This window comes from Pezoporus wallicus, unplaced genomic scaffold (assembly GCF_028554395.1).
Source record: "Pezoporus wallicus isolate ANWC-B61680 ecotype Strahan unplaced genomic scaffold, APGP_CSIRO_Pwel_v1 contig_8218, whole genome shotgun sequence".
In the NCBI taxonomy this organism is placed as follows: domain Eukaryota; kingdom Metazoa; phylum Chordata; class Aves; order Psittaciformes; family Psittacidae; genus Pezoporus; species Pezoporus wallicus.
This window is the reverse complement of record NW_026636063.1, coordinates 1,249,117-1,276,783: the sequence shown is the minus strand read 5'-3', so window position 1 is coordinate 1,276,783 and position 27,667 is coordinate 1,249,117. Positions and strand designations below refer to the sequence as shown.

Genomic DNA, 27,667 nt, shown 5'->3' with positions numbered 1-27,667 from the left:
GTAAATTCCCCCTGCCTTCAGCCTTCATTATGAAAGTTTTAGAGAACTTAAAGAACTATGCATTTTATTGTTCTCTTAAATCTGCCCTTTCAAAATCACCTTATTCTGATTTAACTGCAAAAGGCATTACTATTTTGGGTTCTTCCTATGTTAAAACTGAAGCAGTAAGCTAGGGACTTTCATAAGAGACTGTACTGAAATGTCAACAGATGGCTTGCTAATCATGTTAAAAAATACTCATTCCTTTTCTAAAATGGCATTTTTTTCAGTAAGTAAATCAGAAAGGAATGTTTATGATATAAAACATATTACTCACAACGTCTTTTAATTATCATACTTAATCATCAAGGTCAGGATGATAATTGTTTCTAAAAATTAACACCTCGTTTTTCTGAGATGCTTATCAAAATACACGGTCAGAAATATGAATTACTTGTCTGGAACTCAGTTAGGAAAATGCATCTTCTGTTCACTAAACCAAATGTATACTTAAATATCATGAAGCCCTTTAAAATTAAATACCTATTTAAGGCACAGTCTAATTAGTCCACTTACTGCCTAGTAAAAGCATACAGTACCATATGCCCTATAATAAGGTGCCATGTGGGTGTGCAGCAATGACACATATTTGCAAGTACTTTATTATGAGATAACGCAGTGCCATTAATATATCTTAAACATGAATGTTTTTTGTAACCTATTGGAGACAACTATGGTTGGCAGTTAACACAAACTAGCATGATATCTTGGCAGAAACTGCACTTTATTTGTAGAGGGATGAGCAATTCATATGCTTCACCTTACATCATTCATGCTACCATACAGCAGCAGTTTAAACATATTCAGACTGTTGAAGCCTTACTTTCTGCCTGGAAAGTTTCTTTTTTTTCTTTTTCTTTTCTTTTTCTTTTTTCTTTTCTTTTTTTTTTCTTTTCCTCTTCTCTTCTCTTCTCTTCTCTTCTCTTCTCTTCTCTTCTCTTCTCTTCTCTTCTCTCCTCTCCTTTCCTTTCCTTTCTTTTTTTCTTTTATTTTTCTTTTTTTTTTCCTCTTTCTAGAGGTTGCTTTGCAGTGATGGTAGATTGTATTATAAATAGCAGGGTGCAATGGAACTATCTATTTCCCTTAATGGAATCCCTTACTAGAATCTCCAAACAGCAAACAATAGACTAAGATTCTGAGTTTCATTGCTTTTAAATCCAGCAGGATTTTGACTTTCTTGCTTTGTGGTCACCCACAAAGTGATTCTCTGGTAAAATGTTGCCTAAAGAACTCTTCTACAAGAAGTTGCTGCTGCTTTGGGTTACACATAGTGTAATATCAATTACATTGTCCACAATTTGGAATCACACAGGCTTTAGAACCACACCAGAGAATTTCTGTATAATGCTTATAACTTGTGTAGAACTTACAGTGTAACTTTTACATCAATGTACAATTTTGATTCAAAGACTCCAAGCCATGAAAAGTACAGAATTTTACAGGTAAAAAGTAGTGCAGCAGAATAAGGTAGTAGGTTTGGACATTAGGAGAAGGTTCTCTACTGAGCAGGTGGTCAGCCACTGGAACAGGCTCCCCAGGGGAGTGGTCATGGCACCAAACATGTAAGACTTCCAGGAGTGTCTGGATGATGTTCTTAATGATATGGTTTAGTTTTAGTTAGTCCTGCAAGGAGCAAGTAGTTGGACTCAATGATCCTTATGGATGTCTTCCAGCCTGAGATATTCTATGATTCTTGGCTTTTTCTAAGAGTTGGCATAATAAAAGTTTATTTTCACTGATTTGTAAATTATTATTAATTTGATGCAATTTTGAAAACTATTCTCCCATATGTTCTTTGGACAACCTTCAGCCTTAATTAGGCTGAACTTGAAAACCTATTGAAAACCAGTATTTTGTAATTTTTCCCACCATTTACATTGTTTTCTTGTAGAGTCTGTTCAAATAAGAAGATGTAGAGCTGCAAATAAAACTTCTCCAGCATACACGTTTTTAGAGATAATCACACAGCATGGCACAAAACAAAAGAAGCAAAGAAAAACAAAATTTATATGAAACAGCTGCTTACAGGAAACACTGTGTATAATCTTTGATCATATCAAATTTCAACTCAAGTTAGATTTACTCAAGGAGTGAATGTGTGGGAGAGAAAGATGACAGTGAGAGACTCTGCACTTCCCGTGCTCATTTACTGCTGAAATGAATGTAGAGTAAGACTCTATACAGTTACAGAAAATATTAATGAAGAAGTAAAGAACATGGGGACATGGTCTCAAAGCCTGTACCACTTTCAAACTGAAGAGTAATAGTAAATGAACAACACTAGAGCCCACCAATGTGCTGAAATAACATTTTTCTGGTGAATAAGTAAGCTTGTACTGGTGAAAAGGCTGATGCTACACAGAGGCTGGAGTAGGAACTGATCTGGAGAATACTGATGTCAGTGGAAATCTTTGCATACCTTCCTGTGGGTTTGTGATCCAGGTAAAATCACAGGTAAAATCACAGATAAAATCTTAATTCAGATTTTACATTTTCTAACTCTTGAGCATGGATTCAGTGAAGTGACTCTTGTTTTGTGTGTATGTAAATGGAGACAACTGCTAATCTATTATGGAGCAATCAGAAAGGGGATAAGCTTCCAGCTAAGGAAGGTAAATGTGTCCAGGATCAGCAAGTGCTCCCAGTAACAAGCCAGTTGGTCATGCTGCCACAAATAACCATGCAGAGCAGCTTTTGAATGTGAAATCTGCTTCCAGATTTTTTCTGTAGTGCTTGGAAGGATGTCACTGAAAATGCAAACCTGTGTGGCTTGTTTCTAAAATGTGAACAGTAAAATTGGATGATGGATATACCTTACTCCTTTCAACTATGCCACCTTTTATCCTGGGGTATTGTATAAGTCCTTGTTTTTAGGATATACAAAAATAAGCAACCAGTGACAGCTAGTGAGTGTGGTTTAGCTGATAGGGCAACTGCAAAACTGGGTTTTATTGTAAGCTTTCACCAATACAGTTGAGTGGCATACAACACTTATTTTTCTTTGACCTCTACAACAGTGTAGAAGATAAAATCTCTTGTAATAAAGGACTATCTTTTGCAAAGTATGCGGATAGCACCTCTCACACCAGAATTGTGATTTCAGTCAGGGTGTGCTCAGTTTCAGTCTGTGTGCTCTGCTGACTGAAAACTAATAGTATTGAGCTTGATATTTTCACATTGTTTAAAGGTTAGAAACTTTCTGCCCTAAACACACAGTTGAGCATTTTTGTGTCATTTTTTTAATAGAAGTTCAGCAGCAATCCTCAGGCTTTTCACTCTCTATTTCTTAAAAAAGATTTAAAAATTGAGGTAGAAATTTATAATTCGATCTTAAATATATTCCATTGTGACAGGAGGACAGATATCAGTGTCTTTTTGTTATGTGAGTTATTGAAGTTTGACATCCTTTGAGGAATATTTTTCATAACCCACTGTTTGCTACCCTGTCTATCCAATTATTTAGAACAAGCAATCTGTCATCTTATTGTTTCCTTCCAATTATATAACTTTGGTGACAGTCATGGCAGAGTATCCTCTGTAAGTAAAACCAAATCTCACTGTGGATTCCAAGGGCTGCAGAGTGTGTGTATGTGTGTACATGTGCGTGTATTGTGTGGAAATGGAGTGGAGGTGGGAATATTAAAAGATGACAGTTGGTGAGTGCCATTTTAAAAAATGACTGCTTGTACCCACTGCAGAAGATCCAAAAGGGAAACAAAATATATTCTATTGATTCTCAGTTTTCAGAAGCAGAAGAGGTATAAACTGTGCAGGTAGTAGATGCTCTACTGCAAATACTGACGTGATGATCACACTCTCTTTCCCACATAAGTATACAGCAGTTTCATGTATTTAGCCTAATAAATGCCCATAGTGCACTGAAGAGGAACAATTCAATTTTCAGAAAGAGGGTCAGTCTTGGAGTTGGTATCAGATCAGATATATTTATTAAGCAGTAAGGGACAAACAGGGTGCTCAGTTACAACACATTGTTCCTTCAACTTCAGAAGCAGTTGCACAAGATGCCAGGAATCAAGCCCACTCATCATTTTCATTTAGTGACTGATATAGTCAGACTGGAATTTTTCAGACTTATATACTAAATGTGAAACTGGAAGCTGGGTTGTGCTGCCTTTGTTGCCAGTGGAGGGAAGGGAAAAGTGTTCGAGTGGCAGTTGGGTCCAACACCAGTTAGCTAGTCAGAAAGTAGAGAACAGGAGTGAAGCTGAGAAGAAACAGCATGCAAACAGCTGCAGTGTGAGATAGAATAAGCAAGTGTCAGTGGTGTTAGATGGTAGAACTGTATGAACACTTTCACACTCAAAGCAAAATTGTCAAGTTATCGTGTCCAATTGGGCATGGATTTCTTAGTATATCACTGCAGTACCACAAGCTGTACTGGTTGCAGAGTCACACAACCCTTAATTAAAGAGGCAGGGGAGAAAAAAAGGAAATTAATAAAATTGTTGCTCTTATTTGAGAACTTTGAAGATGAATATTGCACTGTACTATAAACCTATGCTGAACAAAACCATGTAAGCATATGCTTATGACCCAGTAAAGTCATGCTTAAGTGCTTTGTTTAATTTAAGCTTGAAAGCTTCAACCATTTAAACTAAAGATGCTTTGATATAGCATCTTTTTTTTTTCTTTCCATTTTGTCTGAATATTCAACTTGTTTCTGAGTCAGCACTGGCCAAGCAAGTTTTTCTGTGTATCTTACAAGTTGTGAAGATATTCGGGCTTTTGGGGGCACTTGAGCAGTAGCTCATAGCATGATCAGAGAAAGATCTAATGATTACAGACACTTTTAGGGAGCCAACCTTTATTAACTTCACAGGGTTTTTTTTGGCATATTAACCAAATTTTATTAAAAATCAGAACCTTTAACCTACTATTTGGAGATTAACTGGACAACATATTTTACCCCAGCCCACCGGTATTTCTGCTAGATGTTGCTCTTGCTTGACTTGTGTACATCAGACATTTTCTAACAGAGTGAGATTAACTTACTTGAACATTGTGAGGTAGTATTAAAAGTGTTTCAGTGAAATTTTGTGACTATCTTTACAATGTCAGTTCAGTTAAACTGCCTTTCAAACAAGCCACAACTGAAAACAAGCATGACCAGCTCTAGATCCATTCTCTATGAAGACTCCTCCAGTTTAGGATTTGTTCTCTACAGTCCTTCACCATAAGTATTTCAGCATATTTAGCACGTCCCCCCCTCCTCCTTTTTTCTTGCAACTGTTTGTGGAGGACAGCTGGGGTTTCAAGACTAGATATTCCCATCTTGCTTTGTAGATGAGTGGCCTTTCATATGAACAAATGTAGAAGCCCACTGGCAACAACACACCCACAACTTGTTGTAGATATTGATGTCATTTTATGAAATAGCTAAAGCCAGCAAATAAATCGTAGCTATCAAAGCAAATAGAACCCAGGAAACTCCTGTGCCCAAGACAGTGCCCAGACCACTAAATATTACCTTGAATTAGATGTGATGGATAAAAAAGTAAGGAAAGTTTGGGAACATAATTCATGCTTTCAAGACACCAAGGAAGTGACCAGTAGTTGCAGTAGCCTATAAGAGGTATCAGCAGAAAAGGCACTGTAGGTATTACTATACAAATGAGCACACCATGAAGTCCATTGGTTTCACACATTGCCAGGTATTCTGGTACTGCTTCTCCAGCCTTTAATGTTGAAATAGGGTGCTGCGCTATTAATATTAAATAATAAAATTCCCTTGGATAAATTTTGAACCTGGTCTAAGTGCTTTGAAGCCAATGTATTTATGACAAGAATAACTTTTACTGATTATTTCTTTACTAATTTTTTTCTGTGACTGATAGTTCCACTTTTGAATGGGATAAGTATGGAAACAGATTTATCACCATGTTAAGAATGGGACTAATTATTTCTAAACCAGTATAGAAGTCATGGCTATTACAGAAAAGCTCAGTACTGGCTACACTGAACTTGAGCCACAGATAACTAGAGAACAGGATATTTCTCAATCTCCTGGGTATTCAAATCAAAACATAATGCAAGTTTCACTCTGTTTAAAAGAACTCTGACTGGAAATTCTCCATACAGCACAGATTTGCATGCTAGATGTAAATTTTCTAGGATATTTTCCCAGAAATCTGCATTTAGATAGAAGCATCTTAGAAAGTATAAACCCTGAGATTTTACATGCATCCTGGTCTTTATTTTACATTTTCATTTCTCCATGTGAACTGATAGGTGAAAAAAGGAAGGGGGGGTTTATCTGAGTTTTAGATATAGAGAATCCAGCACAAATTCTAGTGTATCAGGAAGACTGCAAAAAAAAAAAAAACCAAAACCCAAACCTTCTTCAAATCCTGAGCCCAAACAAAATAAACTTTAGTGATCCATCAGCCAAATAGTTGACAGATCTTCCTGAGGACCCCATTCACTGAGCCTTAAACAATTTGAACTTGGAGTTTTCTTTCATCCTTTAAAAAAATCCAAAATGTAACAGTCTGGGAGATGTTTAGTTAATACACTTGTCTTTTGTATTCAAACTCTTACTATTTGTCGCTTACACTTTTACACACATTTGGAGAGCTACATACCTCTCTGCATAACTAGGCAGCAACACATTTTTGAATTCAAGAAAGAAAAATTAACCTTGGCAGATATGTTAAGGTACTAACTCAAATACCTTACATTATGTTTTCCCTGATATTATAAATATTTATCTTGCATTTTTATTCCAGGCCATTCTCCTTCTGCAGACACTTTATGTCTCTTTAGGCTGCTCTACTCAAGTTTCCTGTTGCCAGAGACACCTTAGGATTTATTTTTAACCCTGGAACTCTTTCTGTCCTCTTGCATCTTTAGCTATCAGTTGGTTTAGGCATTGAATAACTTGTGATATGGCATTGATTTTGAACCCAGTTAGTGGCAGAACTCATTCATATCACAGTTTATATCTACATTTAGTGCAATCAATAGCAGTGCATGAAGCATGGGTGCAGTAATACACCTTGTGTGTTGTGTCACAAAAAGACTGACAGTCTTTAACGAACAAAATTTGGCATGCCTACTTCATAGGGAAATGCCATAAGCTGTCTAGAAAAATAGTGGGTTAGGACTAGAGTAGCTGCTACGTACCCTGACCTCTACATGTAGAGAACCTTCCACGACATATGTCACTTTCTTTCAAAAAACATAACTTCTTCATGAAGAGTGTAGATATTCTGTAACTTACCTCAGCAAGTAAACAAACCAACCTACTGAGTGGTTTTCTAGGTAACAAATAAAGACATCTTCTCTCCAAATGATTCTTACATTTCTTCTTGGAAATTCATATTTTTTTGTTGTCTTCTGACATGCATGACATCATTGATATGTCTGAGCACATAAGAACTACCTGACCATTTAAAAGACACTGTTTACATATTAAAGGTGAGGGCCCTGGGTAGAAAAGAGTGTTTAGAGATCTGTTCTGTCTATGATTTTGCCATGATCTCCATCTCCAACCTCACTCACTGGCATCAGTTTTGCAATTCAAGTTGAACAGAGTAATTTATTCACTATAAATCACTTTAAATCTGTACTGAATATTTTCCTGGAAAGTCTAAGACTGGTTAAAGCACTGATATTCCTGTATGTGTGGCAAGTGAAAACATTTTTAATAACATTAAGAAATCTAACCTGGAAGTTGCTAAGTATTTTCAGCAGTGTGTTTTGAGCCCTCAGTTTTGAGGATGATTGACATATTTTAGGATTAGGTCCTAATTTTTCACCCAAGAAATGAAATAACACATCAGTTTAATTTGAAGTGACTTTGCCATAAACCTATTTCTCTTTCAGAATGGTTTGGATATCAGTAGGATTAAATGTTCTGACTATAGAAAGATATTCCCCAGAATGTAAGCTTTTAAATGCCCCTTTCAAACAATGATCAGATGTGGAAAGTTGAGATCTGTTTTCTGTGTGTGGCAGACTGGCAGCAACTGGACCTAGGCTTAGAGTTTCTGCCTTCACTAACAGAATTTTCTTAGTAAGTCTGCCAAAACCAGTAAATTGCTGGCAGCTTTGGTGGAAAGTGGAGAATTCAGTGGGTTTTTGTCATCCCAAAAGGTCTGCAGTTATGAAGCTCTCTCTTGTATAATAAAGTCCATTTGTCTGATGTAAGGGATTTCAACGTCTTGTCAATGTTCCACAAGAAGTAATGGTTCAGTTGATGCTGTATGTAGAAGTAACATGCCGAAATGCCATGCTCCCTGTTCTTCTGTTTGGCGTATCAGGGAAATGTAAGCAGAGTGAGAATGTGATTTAATTTGAGGTCAGCCACAGACATTATGTGAGGCCTCACAAATTGAGCAAACGAATAATAAACAAAATTAAAAACATCTATTCCCGTCTCTGTCTGTTTGTTTGGCACTCTGTATTGTGGAAAGTGCTATAAATTACAGTTTTGGAAGGTCAGGTTCTTTGTGTATTATGTTGTTTATTGATACTACTCTGGGTTGTGGAAAGAACCTGAGAATAGGAAGGTTTAGAAATAGTATCAGGAGGCCCTTTTATAGACAAGTCTGTTCAACTCTTTTGAAAATTGTCCCAAAGGAGGAGTATTCAAATTAAACTTGAAGTGAATGTAACATTCAAATGTATAGTACTGGGACATTCATGCTGTTGAGACTTTTCCAGCTCTAATTTCTATAGGCTAGCATCTATGAGTCCTCACCACTCATGTATTTGGGAGGGTAGAATTTAACCTGATGGTTGTAGACAAACATTCAGACAAAACCCATTGAATCATTTTGCAAAGAATGCTGCTGGTGTGTCTTAGAAAATGAGAAACCTATAGGAAAAGGCCAGGTAATAGGACTTATTTTTCATTTGGAAGTGATGTTGAATGGCTCACTAAAGTTTCTGAAGAGTTCTGTGGACTGTTGTGCCTTATGTGCATAAATATTATCAGACAAAGCTCTTGTGTATAAATATTCCCAGACTTGGACTTGTTGCCAATTTAAATCCCTTTATATTGCTCTTTTCCTTATGTAGATCCAATATTCCCACTGCACTCCAGCGAAGCAGAAATTTCTATTTATAGTTTCTCTATTCTATATTTGTTATAATGAATATGGATAATATATACTCACAGAAGTTATTAATACTATTGCCATTACGTGCATAGAAATTGCATGGTCCTGATCTTCCAGGCACTCAGATGGAAAGAACAAGAAGAAACTGTTTATGTTTCTCTACTTCATGAAAATATACCAGCATCACGGCACCCAAAGTGATGATGCTTGGATTGCTCTGAGTTGTATGTGAATTTTTTTTTTTTTTCATTTAGTACACACTGTGTATCAGTAGTGTTCCCATTATGTATCAGGGGCTTCCCAAACATTTCATGTGACATCTATGAATATTGACTAACAGCACTATATCAACATTATCAAAAGCCAATCCTAATATTTGACAACATCAAAGGGAGATAGGATGTGTTTGCTGTGGTGAAACTTGGACATGAGGGATGATGTATAGAAAAAAGGAGTGGAAGAAAAAAGCCCTTCATACCAGAAGACTAACATTTAGTGTTCTTAAAAAAAAAATTCTAACATGAACTATTAGTGAAGTTGATTTAAGTAAAGCTGAATGTTCAAGATAGCACATTCCTAATGTGTCTACTTAGAACCAGTTTGTAATTTTGTTAAGGTACTGTATGCAAAGAACAAATAAGGGTGGTTTTTTTGTTTGGGGTTTTTTCCTTCTTTTTTTTTTCAACTGAAAGAGTTGCAGAAAGCTGGGCTGGATGGTCTTTCTTAATATAAGTCACTGATTAATAAAATGTGTTATAATAGGTGAGACATGCACTTTAAGACTTTCAAAGCTATGTAGTCTCCCATTAATTCAAGTGCAAATTGGAATATGGTTACATTCTGTTGAAATAAAGTGACTGAGACTTCAAGGGTCCCATTTTACTTACATTTATGAAGTTTGCGATAATTCACTACAGCAGCAAACACTGGCAAGAACAGAGAGATTAAATTTGGTCTGTCTCTTTCTCTCTCTCAATGTATCCCTCTGCCCTATGCTTAATAAATTTTCCAGAAGCAAGATACACACACTATATTCTCAGGACTGTTAGTTCAAGAAATTTGTTGTTTGCTTTTTTCTTTTATAAATTAATTACAGTTGAACATTCTATTAAATCCGGAGAAAATATTTCTGTTTCTAAAGAGGTTTTTTCATACATTATGGTCTAATCCTGTATGATTTTACTGTGGTCATGCTCTTTTTCTCACACTGTGGAAAATGTGATTATTTTCTTCTGATATACTGTGTCTTTCTGGCAGTATACAAGTCATTGAAGTTATTTGCTTTTTGTCATTGTTTTTCTTGGTCAGATACTACTTGTGTAGGGACACTCATGAGGAAGGGCTCAATTTAGTCCTATTGAATTTAAGAGCCTTTAATCCGCTCATTCTAGGTAATGAGTTTGTGCCACTTGTGTTGTTTATATCTAATTGTATGTTTTCCTCATGCTTTTCTGAGTGTAATACAATCAATGTTCAAATTCCCAAACTGGTCCAGTGAGAAGATTTATTTCATTGTGTTTGTCCTGCAAACAATATTCATTCTGAAGTTTGAAACACTTTAGGAAAGAAAAAAAAAATGAGCAAGAGAAGAGAAGAGAAGAGGTTTGCTTGAGCATTCATTCAAATATACATCTTAGGAAACTCTTCAGGTCCTGGGACAAGCTGAGATTTCAAAGTGCAAAAGAAGAGTATAAACTGAGCTGGTGCAACAGCTGCACAAGATAGCTGCTGTTTATAGGGCAGTTGAATCACAAACCAGAAAGATATATATTTAGGAGGAGAAATGTGCACAAACCAGTGACCAGCTGTGGCTGTCATATCATTCCTTGAAAACAGAAAGCAAGGTAAATCCACCCATACTTTTAGCTATGTCATTGGATAGTTCCTAAATTAAGAGAAGGCTTTAAAAATTGTGCCAGAGACTGAGCTTCCACAAGCTTGTGCTTTTAATCTGTTGATCTCAGTACACTGCACTTGTCATACATGCTATCTGTGGACCCAGGAAGTAAAAAAGGCAGTTTAAAAAAAAGGTCAAGGCATTCTAATAAAAAAAGCCTCAAAGTCCTCTTTTACTATTCTATTCATGTCCTTCCTAAAAATACATTGCACTTACATAACACTTTCCACAGGAGAATCTCTGAGACTTCACGTATTTGAGCATAGCCTCACAGAGTGCTGGTGAAATAGCAGGCAATGCTCTTGCCATTTCTGCCTTGAGTAGATGAAAGCAAATAAAGTTGTATGTCTCTCATTTGACAACAGAAAGCTTGTGAAATGAAGCATTGGAAAGCTCAATGAAAACGAATTCCTTTATAATTTTACTTAAATTTTGGACTATTTAAGAAGTTTTTACATTTTTAGAAATCAAAATATTTAGACATAGATATATGAAATTTGACTAAATTTTTACAATTGACAAAATTCATGGAGGAACCATGAACCAGGAGTGTCACTCCAGGCTCCCTCTCTCCTGCTCCTGCCTTTATATCAAATATGTAAGAGAAATGTGGAGAATGAGGTAAACCTGCTGGGCTGTATCATACTTTTCAGCATACAGGGAAGGTACAGCAGAAGCAGAGGTTATGCCACTGTTAGAGAAGTATGTTTTCACAAAGAAAGAGCTGCATTTCATAATGGGACTGTAGACTAGGACAGAGCAAAATGTCAATACCTTCTTCATTTAGCTGGAAATATTTTGAGCAGCCTGTAAGCAATTATTTTATTTGATGAGTAGGTATGTAATTGCACTATGCAGGTTTTAAGCATGAAGTCTAAATAACCCCACATGAAAAGGAAAAAGTCCTTTTTAGTGGTTATGAGAATAAATTGTTAAGCACTCAGCAGTGAAAGGGTCAAAATGGTTGTATTAACTGAACTCTCCTGAGGACATATGTTGTTTACAGTATCCATTTAAAATAATATTCCTGGCTAGTCAGGCTTTCCCTCAGGATAATGCAATTACAACTGTAACAGAGGATTAATTAAATACTCTCCCATAGGTGTTGCTAGAGATCTAGAGTTGACCAAAGGGGGATACATTGCCAACTCAGCGCAGAGGTGAACAGACCAGAGCTGTTCAAAATAATTTGTTAAGCACAAGAGCAGGGTTGAGCTTTTTGCCTCATTTATCTGATTTGGATTAATTTTTTTTTTTTTAATGCAGAATAGGCATATTGGTTCCCATTTATGTATGAGAAATTAATAAGGAAGATCAAGGTTCTGAATAACGGAATCAATAGCAAATGTGTTTATTGTATATTCTGATCCAGCGTCAAATAGGATAGAATATTCTTACCCTTTTTTTTTTTTTTTTTTTCATTGACACCTGGTTTAAATGCTTAGGACCAAGGGGTATTTTTAATGCTTCAAAGGGAATGACAATCCTGCTCATGCACAATGCATGGAGTGATGTAAATGCATGGCAAAGAATTACAATGTGAGAGAATATTAGAGCTGGAGGCTCACCTCTGTTTTTCTGTCTTCAGAATCATCCCTGCATGTACTTGCAAAGTCCTGATAGAAGCTGAGTCATATTTCTCAGTTTGGTAAGGCCATTAATTTGGAATTACAAGGATCAAGTTCAAAAAATGAAGGTACTCCCTCTCTCCAGAGGTCCTTTTAAGACAGAAAAATCACAGCAATCCAGAATGTGGGAGTTTTTCACAAATGGTTATTTTGGTATGTCTGTCTCAAGTTTCTGGTGGATGGGCATCTCCTTCTGCTAAAAAAAATAGCATGCAGAATTCAGAGGAAGTCTACAAAAGTCTGCATTAGAAATGAGTGAACACCTATCTCTAATAAGGTGTACTGGCTAGATCCTATATGCATCATAAGCCGTCAGGAAACTGATTGCAGGCTATAAAGCTAATCTTAAAGTTTCTGGGGCTCTTCTGAGCATATATGTCCTAAGGTGTGTTAGGGCATCCTATTCAGATGTTACATATTTATCAATTTATTTTTATATATAAAAACTGTACAACAATCTCAAAAGTTTGAAAAAAATCACATAATCATTTATTTAGAGCCTGCATGAAAATAAATACATGTCGTGAAAATAGTGATCTTTTCATAGTGAATGCTTTATTCTCAAATCTGGGAAAATGAAGTCAGATTCTCATATGGGGCATCTTATGTCAGTTAACACTATTTGAGGATCTGACCCATTTTAAAGAAGTGGGCAATATCTTTTGTCTGGATGGATATTTTTCATAAGCAATGAATTTGTCTGAAAGGGGTAAAGTAAGAAGAAACAAAAAAATAATATATGTAATGTACATATTTTCTACTTATTAAGTTTTCTTTCAGATATTGTAAGTATGAAGCTTACAACAATAGAATATATTCCACATTTTTCACCATAAATGTGAAGCAAACTACAATGTTCCAAACTTTCTTAATGGGTAGGGGCACTGTGCCTTTTAATTCCTGAAGTAGCATGAGGAAAAGAATTCTAAGATGATATAAGGATGATTTTTCAAATAAACACAGAATTTCATAAGAGTCATATCAGTTTAACAGAAAGAAGTTAGGTTTATTTGTGAAGGAAGTCTCTAGGAAAGTGTTGCTTGTTTCACTGCATGAAAAACCTCCTCGCTATTGTTATCATGGCAGGTTCAGTAAAGAGTATTCAGGAGAGTACTGCAAGGATAAAACAACTTGCCAAGAAAAACATCAACTCAATATCTACTGTACCTATAATTTTCAAAGGCAACAGTTAGTAATATGACCCCGCTAGATTGTTATGTTCCATCACGTTTCACCATTGCCCTTTGATGAAAGAGATACTCTTCACTGAGAATCAGAAATCATGTGTGTTCATATAAATGTGCTTTTTAACTGATCTACAAGAGTACAGTATCCTAAAAGGACACTGATGGAGTACAGTTTTGTGCACATTTCTGAGCCTGTGCAAATGTAGATTTTCATGCCATAGAGTGTAAGCCTCAGAGGTTTTTCTTATGGCTCTGTTTCAGATCTTTTCTTTGTACTGTACATTTACACATACCTATCAGTGCCTCCAGGAATTATTGCACTGCTCAATACGTGAGCAGTGTGCATTGCAATTTTGACCTGCCTGACAACACTGGAAGCATATGGTCACTGTGCATTTGTGGGGAGGCTTCACTGATCACATATGAACCTCATGACTGCAGAAGATGTGCATAAAACTCTGCATGTGGGGCTTGTTTTAATACAGGTAGGACAATGCAGGCAGATAGAAACTTTCATATTTTCTAAAAACTTTTGCATTTCTTTTATTTCCGTAAATAGGCTCTTATGGATACTGTTACGTTCTAATGTTATAGCCTACTGGAGGTCCCTTTGGTAGCTGTCACTAGATGGTGCTAGCTGTATTAGAGAGGGGTCCCCCTCTTTTCCACCTCCAGTTCAGACCTCGCTCTGTCAAGGACCCAGGGTGTTTTGGCTCAGTGCAAGAGGTGTGTTTCCACTGAGTCCTGGGAGTCCAGAGTAGCTGCTTTGCCAGAGGTTTGGATTTACCTTGCACATATATATATATTTCTTACAAAACCAAAGTAGATCTTTTGTTCTGGCAGTATTTTCAAGGGATTTTAAGATAAGCAGAGGATCACTGTTTTTATTTTGGCATTCTCTCACCTTTGCCCAGAAGGAGATTTGCCCTTTACCAAGTCTGCTCTTTCTCACCAACACAGGAATCTCCTACCTTGATGTTTCAAAGCCAGCCTGGCAGAGGACTAGGAGACTGAGAGTGACTGGTGATAGGAGAAGTGGAAAGGGGAACACTGCCTCTCAGAGGAGTGGGCTTTGCCTCATACTTTGTGCAGTTGCTTGGAGCTGATTTGGATGGTTCCTTTGAGACCTAGAAAGTACGGAAGCAGGTCTTAAAAAAGGGTCTTTCTCAGTGTGTGGAGTAGGCTCTGGACTAAGGATGGTGGAAAGCATACAGAGGGTGGAAGAGGAAAATGTGTGGAAAAGCTAGTTAGGAAAAAGCTCAAATTGTGTTTTCCCTGCTGTAGGTTTTCTTCACTATGTTTAATAGTATCCTATTGAAAGACAAAACTTTTCTGAGACCAAACCTTCACGTTCTTGGCCTCAGGAAGTGTATCTAATGAAGGTACCAAAGACATCAGGTTTTCACCCTTAGCAATAACAGCCTTTCGCTTCTAAGGAAAGCACAACACATTGCTCTCAAATGTGGAGAGATGCTAAGTGCAGTGACAATTGTTTCCCAGGGAGAATGATTTGGCAGGAAGCAAGTATTTAATCACATAGCCACATCACATCATTACAGAGCATCACTCAGTGCAACCACTTGATGCAGTGCATCGCACCTCTGTAACAGAATGCTGGCTCCCTGCCAACAATTTAGAGAAAACTGCTATCAGCTTTTATAATTGCTTCACTTGATGAAACAACCCAGTGAAATGGCAGGGCTAGAAGGGGGACAAAAGGGAGAGTTATGAGACCACAAAATTCCCAGACTTCCAAGTTGCACCTCTTAGCCAGCAATTAAATTACTGGCTAACTTCAAAAGTCCACCACAATTCGCACTAATTGTCAGCCCTGCTGGCAGTATCCTCGTAGAGGCCAAGGATTAAATATATGCAAAGGGGCAGCTCACTGTATCCCTGAAATTATGCCCTTGGGCAATATTTGACCATTCTGCACACCTCCTGTAGCTGAGCTGATGACTTAGCATAGCACAGCACATATTTGCATTATCACTGCAAAAACACTGTTGGTCATACACAGAAAGAAAAAGCCAACTTGAATGTTTAAGACCATGTGTGTTCTCCTGCACGTTATCTATGTCATTTGTGCTCTCCTACATGTTATGTATATCATTTGACGCATAAGCCAGCAATATGTCCTTGCCACAAAGAAGGCTAAAGTTATCCTTGGCTGCATTAGACAAAATATTTCCAGCATTCTCGAGGAGGTAATCCTTCCCCTCTACTCAGCACTTAAGAAGCCACTGGAGCGCTGTGTCCAGTTCTGGGCTCCCAAGTACCAGAGAAATCCAACATAAAAGAGAGTCATGGAGCTACTGGAGGGAGTCCAGTAAAGGGCCATGAAAGTGTTTAAGGGACTGGAGCATCTCTCATGAGCAAAGGCTGAGAGACCTGGGACTGTTCAGCTTGGAGAAGTATCAGAGGGACCTTATCAATGTGTACAAATATCTGAAGAGAGGGTGTAAAGAAGGCAGAACCAGGCTCTTTTTAGTGATTCCCAGTGAGAGGACCAGGGGTAGTGGGCACAGACTGAAACAGAAATTTTGCTCTGAACATCAGAAAATTATTTTTCATTGTGAGGGTGACCAAACACTGGCACAGATTGCACAGAGAAATTATGGAGTCTCCATCTTTAGAGATACTCAAAAGCTGTCTGCACATAGTCTTGGACAACTGGCTCCAGATGACCCTGCTTGAGCAGGAGCATTGGACAAGGTAACCTCTAGACATCCTTTCCTACCTCAACTGTTCTGCTATACTGGGATTCTAGGACCCTTATGGTACAATACTCACAAGTATGAAGAAAAAAAAAAGATCAAGATTATGGCAAGTAAGCAAATAATCCAGTTTTAAAACCCACAAATCCGTTTCTTGGTCCTATCCGACTAGATCTTAGGTACATGCATTTAAGTATATAAGACCACACTGATTCAGAGTAAAGTCTGAACATAGTCTATTAGGCCTGCTGTTCTGTCTACAACAGTGGTGAGTAGAGGATACATAAGAAAGAAAAAAAAAAACCTCAGGATCTGTAGAAAGGGATTGTTCCTGAGGTATTCCTGACAACCTTCTCACAGACATAATCTGAGGATTTTTATGAGGCTGGGTTTGCATCTGCCCCACTGAGCTTAATAGACACCAACAGTCCTATCATCCATAAATTTGTCTAATCTGTTCTTATCTTCATTTTTACTTTTAGGTATCCCTACACTAGGTATCCCCAATATTGGGGATACATTAGGTATCCCCAATATGACGATGAGTTTCACAACTTATTGTGCTGTGAGAAAACAAACATTCCCTTTTGCATATTTTAAGCTTGCAGGCTGAGAGTTCCTTTGGTTCATTGTAACATTCTCATTCAAATCAAGAGGAACAAAAATGACCCGCTCCACAGGCTTTTGGATCTTTCTGTGTTTTAATCACCTGCTCATAATGTCACTGTTGTTGGCCTTAGTATCAACAGAGATAATGGTGGAGTAGCCCCCTGGGTGACCTAATGTGGTACCCCACTGTCCTTGTCCTGGGCAATGTGCAAACACGGAACAGTCAGTTCCTCCAACCCCGCCTCTACCCCCCCAAATCTTGCAATCTAAATATAAGACACAGTAAAACAGACTTATAGAGGGAATCATAGAAAACCACACCCCAGGGTGAGTCAGCATGACTGACAATGTGCCCATCTATTTTTTTCCTGGATGTTGCTGGTTGCTTCAGGACAAGCCCAAAACCATGAATGCAAATCCTCTCAGGTAAAATGATTTGCACCCACTTCTCAATATTCCTCACCTTACATTCTTGAAGTATTGTCTCTGGGCTAACACTTCTCTGGTGCCAGATTTGGAGGGAATCAGCAGTTTCACTGCTGTTGTGGCCAAAGAGGAACAATAATATAATCCTTAGGAATCCTGCTTTGGATTGAAGTAGGCATCCACATGGCCAAGAAGATGTGCACCACAGTCTTCTGTTCTATAAAACAGATACATGCACTGCAAGGTTTGAGCCAGACACAAAACAGATTATCTCCTTTGCCAATGGAATAAAATGACCTCTTCAGTCTGGACACTCACAGCCATGTTCTGTTTTAGATTACATAAGCGTTTGTAGAAATGGACATAAGCATCTAGAACTAAGACCTTTCCAGACTTCTATTTATTGGCATATATTAACTGGTCTTGGTTCAGTCCTGCTTTAACATAGGATTATTTTTAGTTTTGCAGCGCAGTGGATTGCATGTACTGAATATGCCTGAAAGAATAATATTAGGGAAGAAACTTTAATCAGTTCAATATCCTTTTTGTTCCTTTTCTTCCAAGTGTAAAAATGTAATTGCCTGAAGACTGTAAGAAGCAGTCTTGAAAAAAGAGTGCGTATGGCTTAACATTAGTCTTGATTAAAATAAAGCCTCCAATATTGTTTTATGACTGTGTTTGTATAACATATGACTTTCCATAGGAGACATTAAACATTACTTGTTTATCTATTTAAAGCAGGGCATTCTGTTATTCATTACATGCAAACAATATGTGAATACACTGGCATATTTATTGTTAAGGTCAATACAATGATAGGATTTGATCACCTTTTTTTTGTTGCTTAGGAAAGAAAACAAAATACTTACAAAACCTGGGTTAATTTTTTTCTTTGCTTCTGACACCACTGCTATGTGCTCTAAGCATGTATTCAGTAGTGGGCCAGGCTACCAAATACATAAATTACAGTAGGGCAAGGAAGACAGTATCAGGGTCTGATTTCATACAGATCTCAACATGATTCTCAATCATGTAATGGTAATTGACCACTTTCCTTAGAAATCTTTACTACAGAAATGCTTGTCTAACCAGCAACTTTCAAAACTAATAAGATAGTGTGCCCTTTCAGTTACCATTCAGTGATAATCTGCAGGATGTTTTGTGTCTTTAGAAACATATATATATATATATATATATGATATAGACATTCTGTTCCAAGTGTATAGGGTATTTCCTAGGAAAACATCTAAGAATCATTCTTAAGTAAATGCTTTAATTTATGTAGATGTTTAAATTTTTACATCAATGTGGATGAATGTAAGCTCATATAAGCCTTACTGATACAATCTAATGTTTTCATATTTTGTACAGCCTTTGTGAAACAAGGCATGCTGAGCACCCTATAGTGTATAAATGATGATATGAAGTACCCATATTACAACTCTTCAACTTCTTAATTGCTACCATTTAAAATAAAATGTATAAGCCTAAAGGATGGATGTAATATCATAAATTATCAGGACAGTCCAGCTGGTTGAATTCGCTTTCCTAATGGTTTGAAAAGATCCTCTGGTTTGATCAGCCTCTGAAAGGCCCTGTTGGAATACATCTCAGTCCATGCCTCAGTAGCTCCTTTCTCTTGCATTCTGAGCCTGCATGATTTCCCCCTAACGTCAATGGAAATTAGTGTGTTTGCCATCTGGCAGCAAATGCAAACCATGACTGTTGAATTAGATGGGAGTAGAAAGTGCACCAGTCCTTATATTTCTGGAAAATTCTGACATCATGTTCTGGCATCCTTCTCCCACAGTTAGGGATGATGAGATGAGGGGAGTGAATGGGCTTACGAGAAGTAATAGCTTGTAGGAACCTTTCAGTAGCTTCCTGTGCAGCCATACATAGAACAACCTTATTGCCATCAAGATGAAGAATTTGTGATGATATGCTAAGGGAAGCCAGAGTCACAGATTTCTCAGGGAAATCCAAAGTAATTTGATTCAATAAAATATATTTGGCCTGCCCCAGACAGACTTATATGTACTCATAATTGCCTGTTATACATACTTGTCCTCCATCCCACCCCAGGGGAACTGTGAGATAGCAAGAAACAAAAGCTTCCTCTCTGTAAAGGCTTTTTTTACTTCTCCTACCAGCAGGTGCTGTTGCTGTGCTAAACACGGATAACAAAGTGGAGCCTAGTGAAATGTCATCCCAGTGCTGGCTGCTCCTATCACAGGCTCCCATCTTCCAAATTGTCTTTTATCAGCATGGAAGGCAGTGATGTAAGTCTGGAGAAGACACCCCAACATACCTACCAGCATACGGAAGACACACATGAAGCCATGAGTCTAGTTCAGTCTCATTTGAGTTTTTCTGTTCTCATTATTAGCCTTTGCAATTATTGTTAGTTTCACTTAATGTGTTCCATCTGTACTCCTTTTAGCACTTGCTTCTAAATTATTGCATTGCACTTACCACTAATAGATATCAGGTGGACTTCATCTTTTGCAGCATTTCATATAATCCCTTCTGTATTTGAGACTAGACCATTTGTTGAGTTTTACTGGTGTCAATTAAAAATCTGACTTTAAAGACATTTGGTTAAGATAGTACAGAAGGCTCTGTGTGGACAGTCATATTTTGGATTATTTGTAAATCACTTAAAATAGGCTTAAACTAAACTAACTAAAACAGAAGGATGTCCAAATGGAGGTTGGCACCAGTTTAATTAAACTGCAGAGACTATGTATATAAACAAGGCTTAAATCTGCAGACCGTAAATTACTTTTGACTGTGACATTACTCATTCCGTTTTACACCATCACAGGAGAAGTTCAGTTGCTCCTGTATTCAGCCAAAATGTGGATGTCACTCCACAGTAGATTTTGATAAGCCCCATATGCATATACATAGAACCTACACTAAATAGAGGAAATATGACAACATTGCCATTAAGTAACCTTGACTATATGACAGTACAGTTTCTTATGCAAAGCACTGGTGAAAATTCAATTGCATCTAGACACTCAAGTACACTATTTTGTAGAATGAGTATGTACTGAATTTATCCTGTCTTCTTTAATGTCAATTGATTATTCATGAACACTCGGTGTTATTAAAAATATTGCAAATATGTTTTGGTAAGCATATTTCATACTCATCTGATCAAATATTTGTTTCATCTCTTGAATCTATGACTATTATGTGAACTCATTGCCAGTTAAGTATTCCCTGTAGCAGTGGTCAGGTGTCATATGAAAGTTAAGTCAAAAAGCTATAATTTTCATTCTTAACTTTAGTCATATGATATTCTATTAATTAAAGACACTGTGGCCTTGCAATGTGAGAATAATGACAGACTGGTGTGCCAGGCAAACCTGAATTTCAATGTTTCTGTCTTACAGTGCATCACAAATTGAAGTTGTGGAAACAAGCTGTCTTATTTAGCAGTGTACTGAATTTAATAGAAACACATATGCAGTGAAAGCTAAACAAGTGCTTAAGTATCTCAGTGAAACAGTGCTTCCTGGACTGGAGAATATAATAATTTTCTTTCATTCTTTCTTCCTTCCCCTTTAGTTCCTCTCTTACTCCCTCCAGTTACTTTTCCTCAAAGCTTCCCATATTAATTTTTAGTATTGGAAGCATCACTATTGATGTAAACGTCTCCACTATATTATGCATGGAAAGTGATTTAGGGGAAATTGAGCTTATTTTCTAATTCATATTTCATCTACAGCACTAAACAATGGCTGGTTTTTGCCTGGTACTGTCTTATACCACTTGAGAGAATTGGTACCTGCAACCTCTTTTGTGAAGCTTGACCTTGCCTTATGTATTCAAAGAGGTCCCTTAAACAGATTCTATCTTTTATGCACAGAAGAGTTAGTGCACATAAAAGTGAAAAATAAAGTAAGTTGACTCAATAAGATTCATCAATGATTTTTTACTGGAGGTTCCTATTCCTCCAATTCTATTTCCCAAGAAAATGGATCTGAAGGACAAAAAAGGCCTGGAGCATTCCTATTGTACCTGAACCATGGAATTATTTTATTTAGTTTCAATTCTGTCATGCCTAAAGGCAACTTCTTTTTTCCAAAAGAAAGGAAAAAGATTCTTCATGAAAATTCATGGAATCACAGAATCATATAATGGTTTGGGCTGGGAGGGACCTTAAAGATCCTCTGGTTCCAACCCTTCCACCATGGGCAGGGACACCTTCTACTAAATGAGTTTCCTCAAAGCCTCATCCAACCTGCCCAACCTCAAAGCTCTATATTAAAATCAGGGTTTCAGTGTGTCCCTTTGCATTTTTGGTGTCTTTTTTTTTTTTGTTTGTTTGTTTTCCCTGTTCTTGCTGCTGCTTTTTACTCAGACTCAGTTGAGCATGGTATTTAATAATTTAGCATGTTATTTAATGGATGGGAGTACTCATGAGTTCAAGGCCAGGCATTTGCTGTAGTAGTTGGTTCCACTGGGGCTGTATCACCTTAGTTTATTGTAAGGAAGCCGGGAACTGTATCAGATGCAGTTGAAGATTAAGAAATCTTCTGTAGAGGCAAGCACTCCTATAAAATCCATTGCCGGAAAATTATTAAGTTTCTTTGTGTGTGTGTTGTTTTGGTTTTTTTTTTCCCCAGGTATACTACTCTTATTAATGATGCATTGATTTGCTCTCTACTGACACAATACTTAACCATGTATACTTTTTTATACTTCTCTAGCAGAAACCTACACCATTCTTTGCTAATGTTTTGCACCTTAAGAAGGCCTCACCATAAGGTCATAAAGCACACAGGCAAATGCTGATGTTTCCTAAAAATATCTTGACATATTCACAATTCTGGAAAAATAATTTCTGTCAGAAGAAAACATAAATAGTCATTCTCTAAAGAAGATTAATCTCTGTCTTGATTCAAGGGGGACTGATTTTCTCCCTATGCCTTCAAGACTCTACAGAGCTTCAAAAACTCACAGAGGTTTAGAAAAGGAAGCAAACTGCTCTGGATGAGAAGACAATGTAATACATTACATGCCAGGTTGTGTCTCACTGGAGAAAAACTACTTGGTTCCTACTGACTCATGTATTTAGCGATTTATCTGTGCTTCATAAAGAGCAATAAACTACCTCTTGTTGATTCTGAGGCACCTGGCTGAATTCTTGGGCAGGGGCAATTGTAGGTTACAGGTAGTCCTGGAGTCATCTTGTGGTTATGGAACTTGACTGGGATTCAGAAATTCTGGGTTCAGTTCCCAGTAATGCCACAGACTCTTTAAGGTATGCCATTAAATCTCTTTGTACCTCATTTCTCAGTCCAGAATTAGCCTTTGCCTTGGGAAGTTACTATCTTTGCTAAATAATGATGGCCTGACACTCTGTTTACAGGGCTCACTAATACTACATCAAGTTTTTTTTACATAAAGTCTTCCCAAGTTTCTTCCCTGCTCCCATTTCAACAGGAAATTTTAGCTGAGGAAGAAACACCAAAAAGCTGATATCAGAACAAAGTTAAGGTCTCATCTGTGCTTACAGAACTGTTTGAGTAAGCAGTATCCCAGACATTTGGAGTCAGTTCTGCATGTCTGACTGTGACTGATCCCATCCAGTAGAGAAGTCTTCAGAGGCTACAGGCAAATCACTTTATTTCATTTTCACCAGCTGCAATATAGGGCTACTAATGCACTTAAGAGAGAGGTGTTTAGAGGATTAATTAGGTAGGGTCAAATATGGCACTAACTCATAGTCCACATAACTGGGAACTAGGCAGATTGGGGAGGAAGAAGGAGGAGATACACAGTAACAGGACCTCCTGCAGACACAGTGCTTATGGAAGGCATGATGTACTGACACTCTGCCAGGGCATAGCTGCCATGCCACCACCAAAAACAGGATTGTGCTTGTGCTAGCTCTGCTGATCAGGGTCCATTCCTGCTTCTAGAATGAGCTAGCATTGGCAGCTAGGCAGAATTAGCAGGTTTCAACGTCCCATATAACTGGTCTGCTTGGTTCTCACCTGTATTCACAAGGTGAAAAAGACCTATGTTGTCCTCTTACCCTACTGTCTTGCAGAAAAGCCTCTGTTCTTTAGAAAAGCAATGAAGATAAAAAAGTCAGCACTGCTGGCTCTATATATTTTGTGGTGGTAGAGGAAGGAGAGGAGATCTCTGATTTCTCTTCAACTTTGTTTATTTAGATTGGGTACACAATAAACCATTCTGCTCAGGATGTTATTTTTCTCTATGGGGGCTGTCTTACAGTGCAGCCTTGCTTAGATAAGTCACTCACATAATAATAGGTGATGAACTGGCAATGCAATGACATTCACTAACCAGAGCTTTCTCATTTCACTACTCCAAGGGGTAGCCAATTCTAAGAACAGTCCTGCCTATCAAACATCCATTCCCTGGAATTGCTGTTTTTTTAAAAACATGTGCCCAGAATGAACCACGTTAAATACAAACATATAGCAGGGAGTCCAATTTTACTGTGGAAACACATCCTTGTTATACCATTATTTACATAGCATTTTCCATGCTAGCTACACATACCCTAGTGCAGCACTGAAAAGCAAGGCTTTTGTGCTAGTCATCTTAGAAAAGCTAAAATGTTAAACAAGCACACTAGAGTACTTTTATCTGGTTTGTAAAAGAATTCTTCTATGGGCTTTACATAAATCTGACTTCAGGATGAAACATTTATCTACCAAAGAAGTATTTAATAAACAGAGCATGTTATACTTATCTCTCTTGCTATCTATACAGCTACATTTAATTTGTGGCCTTGTCTGTTCTTTGATGCAGATTACCTACACAGGCAAAAGCTCTAGCTATTTTTTAAAATGTCCTTTATGTGTAAATAGTCAATTGTACATACTGTTACCTTAACACAGCTACAGCATGAAGGTGGTATTCCTTAAATTAAGATAGTTATAATAAATAATGAATTGCACTAATTTTTTAATTTGTTGCTATCTGAGGTAGCCATTTTCTCAATTTTTCTTTGCTAAATAAATATTGATATATATTATTATAATAATAAATTAACAAATAATCCTAGCTGCCTTAATGCTAGAGATTCTTATGACAACCCTTGTATGGTTTGGTATTAAATTGTATGTGTGCGACAGTATTGTATTTTGGAAGCTTTTTTAATATACATAGTGCCTGGGATGGGTGCTATCCTCAGCAACTGGCAAAATTTTCAGTTAACACATTTATGTATGAATTATAGTAGACTCCATTAAGTTTTTTCTAGATGTGTGATCCAGCACCAGTCACAGCTAATGGAAGATTTCCTCTTTCAACTATAAAAGATAAGGCATGTGATGTAAAAAAACAAACAAACATGCAAACAAACAAACAAACAAAAAACAAAAAAAAAGAATAGCATGTAACTAATCATACATCAAAAGTTACTTAAACAAAATGGTAAGTAGTTATAGAACAGCCACTGCTAGTACAGTGGGAAGACTATTCATCCAAGCTACTAGACAAAAAAAAAGGAATAAACATCCCCCTGATAGAAATCAGGTATGTTCAGTTCCAAAAGGTCTATTTTACAAAATCTTTTATTTGATAAAACTACAATATAATTTTATTTATGGTCTCACAGGAAATGTAGTTATCTTTAATCAAGTAACAGAAAATCCTACCTGTTAAACATTGAATGTATAAAGGAAAACAAAGCATGAATCATTTAGTAATTTTTAATTATTTAATGATAATACGACTGGGTCTCCTCAAAAGAATATTGATCTCTCTCCTCTGCCATGTCATAGTGACCTCAATAAATGTATTCATTTTTTGTGCTTGTAATTACTTACAGACCTGCTTAACCCCTTGCAGAATGAGAAGGTGTATTAAAGACAAACCACTGAAGACAATGGGACAAATCATATTCATAAAGTCAAGCATGAATCTAAGCTTTTCCAGGTTCAAAGCCTAAAACTGTGCTTAGTTCTGTTCTGGCACTGGATGGGTAGGAGTGAAGAGACTTTAATATTGTCAGCTTTATTTAGAACAATTAAGAACAATGGCTACGTATTGACTGAATAATAAAAAAGAAGCAGCTCAGCAGTATTTACATGCTTTGCTTTCCTTCTCAAAGCCTAATATATCTGAACACTATGAAAGTGTAAATGCATAAATTTTACTGTTTCTTTAAAAGGAAGGGCCAAATTTATTGCCCTTCACACATCAGAAATCTATACCTATAGAAACGCACCTCAAAACTCTGGGACTGATTTTTACTTATAATAAGGCATTTTATTCCACTCTGGCAATACATAAAGAGACTTCTAGTGAATGTGAATGTATTTTTTTAGCAGCTAAGTACTATAGAATGTGTTTTCTGAATATGAGTTGAGAACACTTATTTTAATTTGGTCTCATTGGCCCTTTTTAACTAATGAACTTTGCCCGCTTTGGACAAATCCTGTCCTATGCAGTGTGATAAAATTTACATTTTTCTTGGTGAGTTTACAAAGTGGTGGATTTTTGATCTAGGGAAAATAATAAATTAAAAAAGAATTTAAATGGCCAGTATGAGCTGTGTTTTCCTCTTCTGCCTGCTTCAGTAGCCAAAGTATTTCAGCTTGCACATCTTAACACTAACCTTAAGGATGAGATATCTCTCAAGCCTGAAAACTTGTACTTCTGACACATAATTGGCTTATAAACCAGGCATTACCACTGAAAGTTTTGAGTTGGTTTCAGGTTCTCTCTTCTGGTTCTCTTTTTCATTTTAATTCTCTCTCTGGAGAGAATATTAAAACAATTTAGGTTTGGGAGACTGTGCTAAAATCAATTGGAAGAGATACTTATATGAAACTTGCTGCAAATTCTAGGTGCTCTCTTCATAAAAAGAGACTGAAAAATGGGCCCCAGGCCCACCCTACATAGGAAATCCCAGAAGCAGCAGTGCAGACTTCATTTTCTTAGGGACATGGAAGATAGCACAAGAGTTCAGTCTGCATATGTTGTCTAATATATGAGAAATCTTGGAGTCCTGATAGCCTTAATCCCTGCCACAAAAGTGTATAAAATTTCACAGCTAAGCTGCCAGAAAAGCCAAGACCACACCAGGAAAGCCGTCTGCTTACAAGAAGATACCTGCCAGGTCTTGTCTGCCAAAGCCTGGACTAATGAATGAATACACAATATCCCAATCAATCAAACTGGATTTGTCTTTGCCCCAGGTCTAGGTGAGGTCTGGTATGAGGTGACCATATCTGTCAAGCATGCAGTAGTTGTGGCCAAGAAACTGTCTGTACATTTATGCATTTATCAAGGCAAATATGAATAGAAGTCTGTTTTTTAACTAAATGTAGTATGTACACACACTGGCTGCATGTATCTAAATGTATAGTCATACTAAGAGTTAGAAGGACATATCTACAAACATACACTGAACAATTTAGGTATGACTGTGCACAGATACCTATACACACATAGTCCTTTTCTTCTCAACTGTTTTTTTGTTCAAAAAGATTTCAGTCTCGCATGTTTTTCAGTACAAGCACTAGAACTGCGATTACATGAAACACTGAAAAACTCCAAACCACAGATTTCTTTTTTTAACTGTAGTGGAAATTCTTGTTTCTAGGGTTTTAATCCTCCGTCATAGTCATTGTCATCTGTTGGATAAATAGACTGCATTTTCACAAATATTTGTATTTGCACTAGAAAAAGTAAAGGTATAGTGTGACAATAAGGTAACAACTTATTTAGTCCTCACAGCCATGTTAGAGATTGTAGTGACTATTTTAATGTCTAGGGGTTCAGTCTGACAACAGTGGCAGACTTGATGGCTGCTCTCATGCGCAGAGGCTACACGAAGCAGTAAGAGGATCTCACCCAAGGGTGTTAACCTTTTGTTTGAACCTAGGTGTGCTGAAGCTGATGATTAGTCCCCACTTCCTGGGAACATGCTTCTGGGCACAGAACAGGGTAGATGAGTCAGAGAGTGGTCTGATAAAAGATAAAATGGTCATGGAGTAATCACAGATAAATTATTGCCTGAGGGATGGGAAGATACTTAAACGAAGTGATTGTAGCCAGATCTGTTGGTGAGGTAAGGAGA

At 37.2% G+C, this 27,667-nt stretch overlaps 1 long non-coding RNA gene across 1 annotated transcript in view; it reads right to left on the bottom strand.

Annotated features, from left to right (window-relative positions):
- Positions 1-1,294: 1,294 nt before the first annotated feature.
- LOC130593665 (uncharacterized) overlaps positions 1,295-27,667 on the bottom strand; it is a 40,821-nt gene continuing 14,448 nt past the window's right edge. Inside the window, exons 2-3 of the long non-coding RNA XR_008970854.1 lie at positions 17,624-17,803; positions 1,295-1,662 (exon numbers count right to left, since the gene is read on the bottom strand). This is a non-coding gene — a long non-coding RNA (uncharacterized LOC130593665). The remainder of the gene's footprint in view (positions 1,663-17,623; positions 17,804-27,667) is intronic.